The following is a 10756-nucleotide window of genomic DNA, read 5'->3' as shown; positions in this document are numbered from 1 at the left end:
TCAAAGTGAGAGCCTGCTCCAAAGATTTTAACTCATTCTACCGGTCAAAGTTTTGTGATCAGTAACATTCTATACACTTTTAGAACCAGTTATTCAACACATGGACGATTAAGCCATATTTCGTCCCTCGTGCGCCTTCTTGTATCTGGAAACAGAAGGAGGTCTTTTTCTACCATGGAACATGAAATATTTGCAAATGGTCTGCGCTTCTGTAGTGTCTTAACAATTTTACCTATGTTGATAGCGGAAATTTGTGTTAGCTTCCAACAGCTTCTCTTTTACATTGTATTTAACATTTAACTTGAATTTTGATGATACTTCTGCTTAAATGGATTTCATTAACTGATTGTTGCTATGTGGCACAGTATAACGCACCAGGTAGAGTATTAAACACAATATGGAGAAGATTTTATTCATTGCAACACTTTTAAGTTCCAGTAGAACATTTATTCATAAATACAAGACCATATTGTACTTCCGCACTTTTTTCACTATTGGAAAAGTCTTACATTCCCGAAGTATCTTTCTTTTTATTTCCAAAAAAGTTTTCAGAACAAAAATTTGGTCTGAAATGTGTTTTAAGGTACAACTTTCTCCCCTACATTACTTCTAAAATATCAATTTTAACTGATACGTCAGTAACAATAGCCATAAAGTGTTTTTCACAGAAAAACTAATTAACAACACGCTAAGAAATATTCTGCAAATTGTACGTCTGCGCAGCGAGATGAAGAAATAATTTCGTGTCACAAGGCATCTCGAGCCATTTCTGTCGTCAGATAATCGTTTGGGGACGCAGCTCTCCAAAGGTCCTTTGTCTGAAGCACGTCGTCGACTCGTCATAATTGATCTTTTTCCCTCAGGTAGAAGTCCTCGAGTCGGAGCGAGCAGCGAGAGCACGGATATTCGACAAGCGGCGGGAGGTGAGGCCGCCTCGCATAGAAATGCCGGCGACGTTCCTGCCAAGTTGGCTCGCGCCGTCCCGCAGACACAGAAATTGAAAGGAAGCCGGCTCTCGGGTTGCTTCCACTTGCCTGGAAAAGTAATTAAGACGGAAAAGGCCGACATTCCTTTTTCCCGCCCTCGAGATCGTCTCCCCTGTCTGGCTCCCCCCCGGGGCGACCATAATACTGTGCTCCTTGCTCGCTCCTTCAGAGTTTTTTCCGGCCTTTTCTTTAATTTTTTCCCCTTTGATACGCCTCCGAGGTAGCATTGTTTTGGGTTTAATGGTCTTCATAAAAAGGCTCTCGCTCTTCACTCTTCACGTACTTCTCGAATACTTGAGCCTCTTGTGCTAATAACGACGCTGTTGAAGCGCTCGCAAGTATCTCCGGCACCATCATGAGCACTTCACACTCCGTGCTGAGGGTCTCATTATTGAAGAAGTGAAAGACTGATACTCACACCATCTCTACGGCACCAAAATAAATAGGTTACTACTTCAGAGGTACGGCTAATTTTATTCAATTTAAATTTAATTCACGCTGAATTTCTCTACTATTTAGGTATTTTTACAATCTTTCGCTATTACAGTGACTGAAAAAGGACAATTACTAGCTCTTAATGACTGCAGTTGAAGAACAGCTAAATTCAGTGCTGTGCAAGTAAGTATTTCTAAATGTGAGAACCACAGATCTATTTGTAGATCCATCAATTCCAAACTGTAGAAGACTCTTTTAAGCTGCTTCCTATCTCCGGGTTACTTACTTGGGTTGCGGAATAATTAAACAACGCCGCGATTCAGTTTCAGAAGCGCTCCGAAAATTTCCATTTCCATGAATGAATCTTTAAATGGTCCTGTTAATCTAATTACTAAAGGGTTTGAATCGTACTTTACCTACGCACGGTGTAAATAGCAACGTCAGCTGTAGTTGTTCACATTCACTAGGCGAATTGCTATGTGTGCTATTTCACTATACAACGTAATTAATCACAGTTGGCGAGCAATACATTATTCGACATATCTGGATCAATTTCCTACACTTGTGTAGTCCTAAATTTGTTTAAACATGACCGGCAGCATCGATTTCGTTCAAAACAGTGGACTTTATAGTCACAACTCCTATTATAGTCACATGAGTCCTGCAACAATCTGACTGCAGTGCAGAAAACCGCACGGATCCGAACAGAGGAGCACAATTGGTCTCCACTTAATCACCAGTTTTTGAGTTTGTGGCAACCAATTTCTCTGGATCACAGAAAGGGACTAAGGGTTAACGTCATCCGCAGAGTAAGAACAGTAGAGACGGAGAAAAAGCTTGTGTTTATGGGAAGAACCCATAAGTTAAAAGTGGACAACGTCGCCAAGAGCCCTTTACACTATAAACGTAACCAGCTGTCTCTAGATATCTGTTTAACATTAGCTACCCAGGAAACGAATGGTAACTGCAACTTCATTCAACCTCTACGTCCTGGAATCATACGCCTGCTACATTCTTACGACCAGGTTTATAGCTTTCAATAAACATTATCATCTTTACTATGCGTTCAACATGACGCCCAAAAACACAAAGCTTCGCTCTACGGAAACACGCGCTAGATCCACACCAAGATCAAGACTATGGCGACTAAAGGAGACTGTTTAACACTTCAGCCAATCCAATGGCATTCTCCGATCACTGCGACCATGCTGCGAGCAAATTTTGGCGAACTTAGGAAACCCAAGCTCATCGGCTGACAAAGCGAACATCCATTTTATACACTGTCTGGCCACGTCTTCTATAAATGAAGTATTTGTCGCAATGGCACAAAATGGCCCCTAAACAGTGCAGGTCGTTTGCATCACTGTTAGTGTTCGCTAGCTGTTACAAAGCTTGAAAACTATAACAACCGGGTATATGACGTTACTCACTGATATGATTCGTATACTGTCTCTCAGACTGGACTATCACATAGTCCGATATAATAAATAAGAGACTAAATAATCACGAAACTTCGAAAAATACAAGGTGAAACTGCTTTCCTGGCTTACTTGTTCTCCTGACACGTTGCTCTTCGAACATGTCTGGAACATGAAACGGAAATTAAAACACCAGAAGCTGTCACCATCGTATTTAATTTATTTACGCAACTAGGTTCTGTGTTGCATTACACCATCTTCAAGCCCTTTGACCAAATTAACTTGGAAGGAATCAAGTTTCCTGTGTAGTTCTCGTTCATCAACCAATGTTGTCGCGTAGAAAAATTAAATGCAGAGGTGACAGCTGTTAATGTTTTCATTTAAATTTCCTATTTAGCAGCCAAAGTCCTGGGAACCATCCATTACAACGATGGAGATGCAAAGATTTCTCTAGGATATGTTTGTTTCTCAACTTATATTTGGTTCTGTACGGTCCTCTAACAGGCACTCTCGTTTTTTTGTGGACCAACATAGAAGCAACGTGCAGTGTGTCTTTAATATATTTCCACGCCTTGCCCGTCGGCTAGTTCTGGTCACATTTGTTCTGAACAGCAGCACCGATTTTCCCGTTTCCGCGTTACGGGGGTATTCGCCATCTTTCAGATAAAATGCTGGTTTTCTCTTAATCCGGCTAAGTGCAGGTGGTTTGATCCGACCCGGCTGTTTTCATAAGCGTGTGATTTCCATAGGATCGCTGGTGCTTTCTAAATTCAGAAAGTGTCGGTAGGCAGCAGTACGACGAGCGTTAACAGAAAATGGCGCATCGATACGCCTACCGTTTGCTGTGGAGGCTGGCTGACTGAAAACCCTGCATGTTAAAATAATTTAGTAGAGAGGTTTGGAACTCGCGAAAGGGGTCAGCTGGCAACCGGTGCGGGTGCTGGAAGTACGCCATCTAGGTCGGAGATCATGTTGCACTGTGTATTCTGGAAGCCAATAAAGTGGTTCTCTCCGTGCGGAAAGTGTCGGAGACGTCCGGAAGGCCGTTTCCATGAGCGGTTGTGGGAACCGGCTTAGTCATTTGTTTGTTTCCGAGACGAATGCTGCTACTTATTGAACGTCAACAGACGCTGTAGGAAGAGGTTGTCTAGTAGACCGTGGAGGAACCTACTGGTTAGATGTGTTTGGCAAACAAAGTGTAATTGGCAAGATTTGTTAGAGGATAATATATTCCGTTTGGCGCCAGTAAACACTTGAAATGTAGAAGTCTTGTCTGTCTCCTTATTCTTTTAGGTTTTAGACTACTATCCTGTGATATTTACAAAGAATGTGGTAGAAATCGTTTGTTGAGAATGTAGTGGACGTTTGCAGTGTGCGTTGTTCAATTCGATGGTCGGATTTAGGAGTCTTGAAAATAGTTGAATAGTTAGAGAGCACTGATGGGCGTCATAGAAGAAGACCTACTAAAACACATCAATGCTGGCTGTGAGTCTATGTCTTCAAATTTAGAAGAACTGGTTGCAACTCATACGCGTTGCCTTCTGTAGACCTGAGCTGATGTTAAAGCTATCTACCAAGCCAGTCTGAAAGAGATGTTAATATTTGTTCACTACCAGTTTCTCTTATAACTTGGTTACACAGGCGGCAGTTACACTTAGTTTGTTTCTCAGACAGCGCGCCATGTCATGTTGCAACACAGCATGTCTGCAATAATATCTTTGTGTTGGCCACTCCCCATGGATGCTGGTTGAAGAGACAGTTAGTCCACAACGTGTAATCATGATGTGATCCACGGCCGAGAAAGTGATATGGCGAGAATGATGCAAACTTATCTTTATTAAGGACATTGACCTGCAACATGGTTTTTTATATCTTTACTGTAAGAGAGGAAGATTTTTTTGATTGATTTGGTTAAGACTTCATAATAAGGTTATAATTAATTTTCTTTGCTTTAACTGTGGGCGAGCCGCCGACTGAACACCATTGTAACAATTTAGTATACAACACAGAACTTTCGCCCACTTCTTAATTAGGTAACATAAGAGACAATTCAGGGAAGATGAACACAATTAATGGAATCTTCTTTATTTTAAAATGAACATATATATTTTGTAGTAATTCTTTGAGCACGGCACTGTTGAACAAACTTTAACGTATTTTCAAAGTTTTTCATTTCATTTGCGATTATTCATTATAATGAACTGTTCTTTCGTAAAGTTACTTTTCCAAATTTAGAAATACACCTTTTAAAGGAATCAGCATTCATGTAATTTAACTTGTCATCATCCATTTCTCAATCGTTGTCCTTCATAAAATAAAGTTTCATAACTGCAATTTAAAATGCAGACACATTATGTTGAGTCATTGCACATGGCTGCAGCCTTTGTGCAAATTTTGCTACGGAAGTAGGTAATGTAGAAAAAGTAACTTTTGACAATGGAACACTATTTCTATCTAGTTTTAGGATTCGCACTTTGAAAAGAAGAAAAATTTTATCTATCTTTATTTCTCGGTACCACGCGCAATCAAATCCCACGTAATATATACTGTAGGTATTAAATAAATAATGTCACATAAAACTTAGTGAAAGCGATAAATATACAGGGTAATTACAATTAAAGTTGAACTTTCAGAACGCGGTAGAAATAACACAACTGGTCAGAATGACGTCAAATTGCAACGGATTATTATCGGAGAAGGGGGAAAATGTATGGCATAAGAAAAAAATAATGTGAAAATTGATAGAAAGATAGCGCTGTATGTTTCAGAATACGTAAATGTAAACACCTGTCATGCGCAAGTTTCACTGAAGTGAGTATAAACACGTCAGGTACATGGCTTTTCCTCCTTTCGCGTCTTCAATGTTCGCCATGACTGCCTCAATGCAGGATCGCGCTCTGCTTGTGAAGCTGTATTACAAGAATGATGACTGTGTACACGTCTCTCAGCAGAAGTATCCGATACTGAAGGGTTTGAAAAATGGCGTTGGTCCAGTGACTGCCGTGGGTCTGGAGAAAATGATTTGGAAATTCGAAAAGACGGGTTATTTTGGTGTGCAACCTGCTAGAGGGAGGAGTCGAATTGATTCGACTTCCGTGGAAGCGGGGGCCACAGCAGTGCAGGAGACGAATGGTGGTGTACAAACGTGTAGTGCAAACAGAATTGGCCGAACACTGGACATACCTGTGAACACGGTGCGCAAAATCTTACGAAACATCCTTCTTTGCTATCCATTCAAAATTACCCATGTCCACTAACTGCTTCCTATTTTCCTGCCAGCAAGAGATGTGGGCTCCTACCCATTAGTCTCCTAAAGGGTGAATAAAGAATGCTGCTTTCTTGGATAGCTGTACAACGGTTCAAGTAAATCACAGTAATGGTTTTTGTTACAATAAAGTAGATTGACAATAGCGACATGCAAATAATCAGTGTCTTCCGCTATATAGAATGTCTACGCAAGTAATGGATACTGATAAAAGTAACAGCTCTACTAGTGTCTGTCTGGCAGCAGCGGCATTGATATTCTCTTCGGGTAGAGGCAGCTCCTGTTGTGATGTGGTCCTTGTCAGCGAACCATTGGCTGACGTCGTCTTACAGCCTTCTCTGCTCCTGCGTTGTTCACCTATGGGCCGACGAGTTCGTTACTCCGGAACAAGAGAGACCTGTGCTTTAGAATTTCTTGCTCGCATGGAAGTGGACAATGATTAGCCATGGAAAATTTTGTGGGCAGACGAAGCCCACTTCCATCTGACAAGATATGTCTGTACACAGAATTGTCGAATATGGGCAACGGAAAATCCAAACGCAAATCAACCAATACCACTTCGTCCTGAGAAGGTCACTGTGTGGTGCGGGTTTACGGCATCATTTACCACAGGAAATATTTTTTCGAAGAGACAGGTGCTGCCGGTCCTGTTACCTGTACTGTCAGTGGTAAGCGCCATGAGTGTCTTTTGCGCAACCACGTCACTCCAACTCTCCAACAGCGTGGATGCGTGGATGGGATCATTTTTAAGCAAGATGGTTCATCTCCGCACACTGCAAATTCAGTTAAGCAGCTGCTGAAGTGCCATTAATGCTATAATTATCAGTCACCATTTCCCTACAGCCTGGCCGTGCCGATCACCTGATCTTAATCCGTTTGACTTCCGGCTGTTGAATTATCTGAAAGGTGTTGTTTTCAGTGTTCCGACTGCAAACCTAGCTGCACTGAAGGCACGCATCGCGCAACGCGTTCTGAACGTGACTTAGGAAACACTTCGATCAGTTTATGGAACATGCCGTTAGTCGATTTCAACTTGTTGCAGAAAACAGTGGTCAGCATATTGAACATGTTTTGCGCCAGTCACACGGAAATTAATAATCCGATTTGATTTTGATTGATGCTTTTCATGCGGTTTTTGTCCCCAGGGCAATTAAAAACCGATGTCATTGATTCTTTTTGTGTGGCTTTTGATCCTCACCACAATTAAAAACCGATTTGAGTGATGCTTTTTATGCACTTTTTGGCATCGGGACAATTGAAAAGCGATTTTTCCCTTCCGATGTGGTACGACCTTGCCGTGGTGGATGGGGCTACGTAACTAACAGTATCATACATGTACAACCATGCACATTGAGTAGTACAGTTTGTTCAACGTCAAACGTACACCTTAGGCATTGTTGTATAATTTATTTGTCATTTGTAGTCGACCACTATTACATTATCAACCTCACAGCGACATCTGTTTCTATATTTTGAAACCATTTATGTTTCCTTTCCCATATCTTTTCCCCCTTCTACGATAATATTCTGTTGCATTTTGACGTTATTCTGGCCAGTGGTGTTATTTCTACAGCAGTTTGGAAGTTGAACTTTAATTATAATCACTCTGTATATACATTTTTCAGGAAAACATATATTCTTTGCCACTTGATTCTACACTGCTTCCTCCTTATTTGGTGTGAAAAATAAGCTGCCACTAGATCACATGAGAGAAGTTATTCATTTTCCATAGCAACGATGTTTACGACATCATGAAATCATTCACATTGCCATCACAAACATAAAACAAGCAGCAGAGAGGAGGAAACTCACTCAAATATAAAAAAATGAACAATAATGAATTTCACGTAGGTCAAGAGACTGTAGTTAGCCACATTGTCTATCTCACAATGGTAAAGTTAAATGTCAGAAATTCTTTATCTTGTACAGTGGACCTTTTCGTATTCGATGGATCGCTCATCCCGGTGCCGTTCATGTAGAAATGTTGGGAACCAAGAAATCGATAGGCTTGCACCACATTTTCAATGCTAAGGCATTTATCAATTGAGGCAAGGGTTTAAAGGCATACCAGACGAGGAAATTTTATTGAGGAAGACAGGATGTTTTATTCATGTGTTGCACATTTGTTCATATGGCATTCAATTTCGTTATTATGGGCGACCTGTATGTTCTCAGACATGATTTGTCAGAAAGTGTTTTCACTTGCATTTTTGTGTACATTATTTTAAGGACACTTATTTGCTGGGGTTACTTAGAATTTCTGTAAAATCTTCCTTTTCTTACATTTATGAATATAAGGGAAGGTTAGATTTTGTACTGTTTTATTTCACATCATACTTGTATATATACTTTTACTGTTGCAGAGAATGACCATACTTTTGCTAACAAGCCGCATGTTTCCACCATTTTAACTGAAGACGTTGTCAAAAATGTATTCTGTGTACTAATGAAGCCTTCTCTACAAGAAGAAACGACATCTAATATTTAGCTGAGACCAAAAGAATCACAACTTGCTCTATCATGTGCGTTTGTGTTGATGTATTGTGTTTTCTGTGTTTAGATTTAGCGATGGATGATTGAAGGAGGTAGGTTTCTTTTCGATGAAGGATACTGTAATAGAGTTGGACGGAATCTACGCTAATAGCTGAGAGACACAAGCAATTTCTTTTGCTAAGTAGAAATGATGATGTTGATATGTGTATGTTGTAGATACAGACAATGATGATTATGAGGGTTCAATGATTAAAGGTTTTTCTAAGGAAATATCTATTCGATTATGAAGTTATGATATCTTCCTGATGATGATGATAAGAGATATGAGTTTCAGTTCGGTATTATAGAACCTTATGATGCTTGATTTGTACTCAATATTTTGAAATACTATAAAGTAATATTATTTATAGGTATGGGGAAGCTTCCTTTAGTTATGCAATTATGTTTCTTTTCACAGCCTTCTATTTGCTCTACCATAGCCGATACGTAATTCTCAGTAAACGAGCTGAGGAATAATTTACTTTGATTTTGTACTTCAGTACTAATTAATTTGTTCTCTGTGCAAGAAAGATGTCTAGTAGACACATTACGATTGACGTGAAGGAAAATAGTATAGTTTGTCCGAGTTGATAAGTTTTCTTGTGATTTTATTTCTGTTTGCTATTACACCCCTTTTCTCATTGGTAATTATGGTACAGGAACAGGAACGCAGGAAAGGTAACTTAATCATTTTCTTACAGGAGGGGAATACAAAATAAATTTGAACATATAGCATCACGTAACATGTAACAAACAAAATTTTGGTCAAGTTACGCGGTAATTATTAATACGTTTCGGATATTTTTTTTATTGTTTTCTTACTGTTAAATACTGAATTAAGTTTGTAGTCACTCAGGAGCGTAAATATTTCACTCTCCGTGTAGCTTTAGCATATGATTCAAATTGTAAATTTCTTTCTTATTTGAGGTAGAACAAAGCTGTTAATGTTAGTCTAATATTGCTACTACGCACGTACATATGATAAGGATTTTATTTTGATAATGTTTTGTTACATATGCGATTCACAAGTAACTCACATTTATGATTACAGCAGTCTTATATCGTAATAATATGTCATTATGCACAAAACCCCTCTTTTCTAGAATTGATCCTGTGTCCTTTAGTAATAACTCAACCTCGAAATTTCTGTAGAAATTAGCACTTTGAACTGTAGTAACGGGTGATGTAGTTACGTTCACATTTAACAATTTCACATACGCAAATACAACTTGAACAATATTTTATGAATCAGTATGTATCTACTCAACAAAAAATTGTACATGACTGTAGCCACGATGTTTTGTGGAATTTTGTACCCACTTTGCTCTACACATTTGTATATAAGAAATAATTTTGGAGTAACTTATGGTCACGCAAAGGTTTTGTATTAGTTTATGAATACGAACGCAACAATTTCTTTCCTATGTCATTTCTACGTTCGTGTTTTCTCGCACTGTTGTGCGCAATTTGCCCATATGTTGTATATTTTCTATTATTGAGATTTTGTTTGGTTTATTGTGAATAACTTGTCCATACATTGTAATACTATTTGTATCCCGTTTTAAATAATTTGGGATTTGACATTTGGACACCAGCACTGTGACATAGCTATGAAGGACACTGCAAGCCAATAACACACTTTTACCAAAGAGGCTGTCATGGTTATAGCCATGTGCTATGACAAGTGTAACAATTGCACACAGACATTTAGTGAACTGGCAACTCGTCTTTTCTTCACTGATTATAAACATCTGATAAACTAATAAACATCTTTACTTTGAACTATCAGCTGAGATCTAGAAACTGGTACCTCATCTGCTGAGTCTTTTCTTGGCGAGGTTATATAGTATGTTTACCAATTATTGCGAGACGCTAGACGGGCTAGCTCTACGATTTTCTATTGCACTTGGTACCACTCCATCCAAGATAAATAATGATCATCTGGGCTCTGAGTTATCAGAATGTTGGACACATGGACTAATTTTTCCTGCGAGCCTTCTGTTAGACTACTCATCTATTGATCAACTTAACACACGGTTGATTGTCACTGCCAGTGGGGCACATTGGAGCTGAATCTTCGGCGAAGGTTACTATGATGAAATATGCTACTCCCTTTCGTG

Source organism: Schistocerca gregaria, chromosome X (genome assembly GCF_023897955.1).
Source record: "Schistocerca gregaria isolate iqSchGreg1 chromosome X, iqSchGreg1.2, whole genome shotgun sequence".
NCBI classification, from domain to species: domain Eukaryota; kingdom Metazoa; phylum Arthropoda; class Insecta; order Orthoptera; family Acrididae; genus Schistocerca; species Schistocerca gregaria.
Note: the sequence above shows the minus strand (reverse complement) of the source record.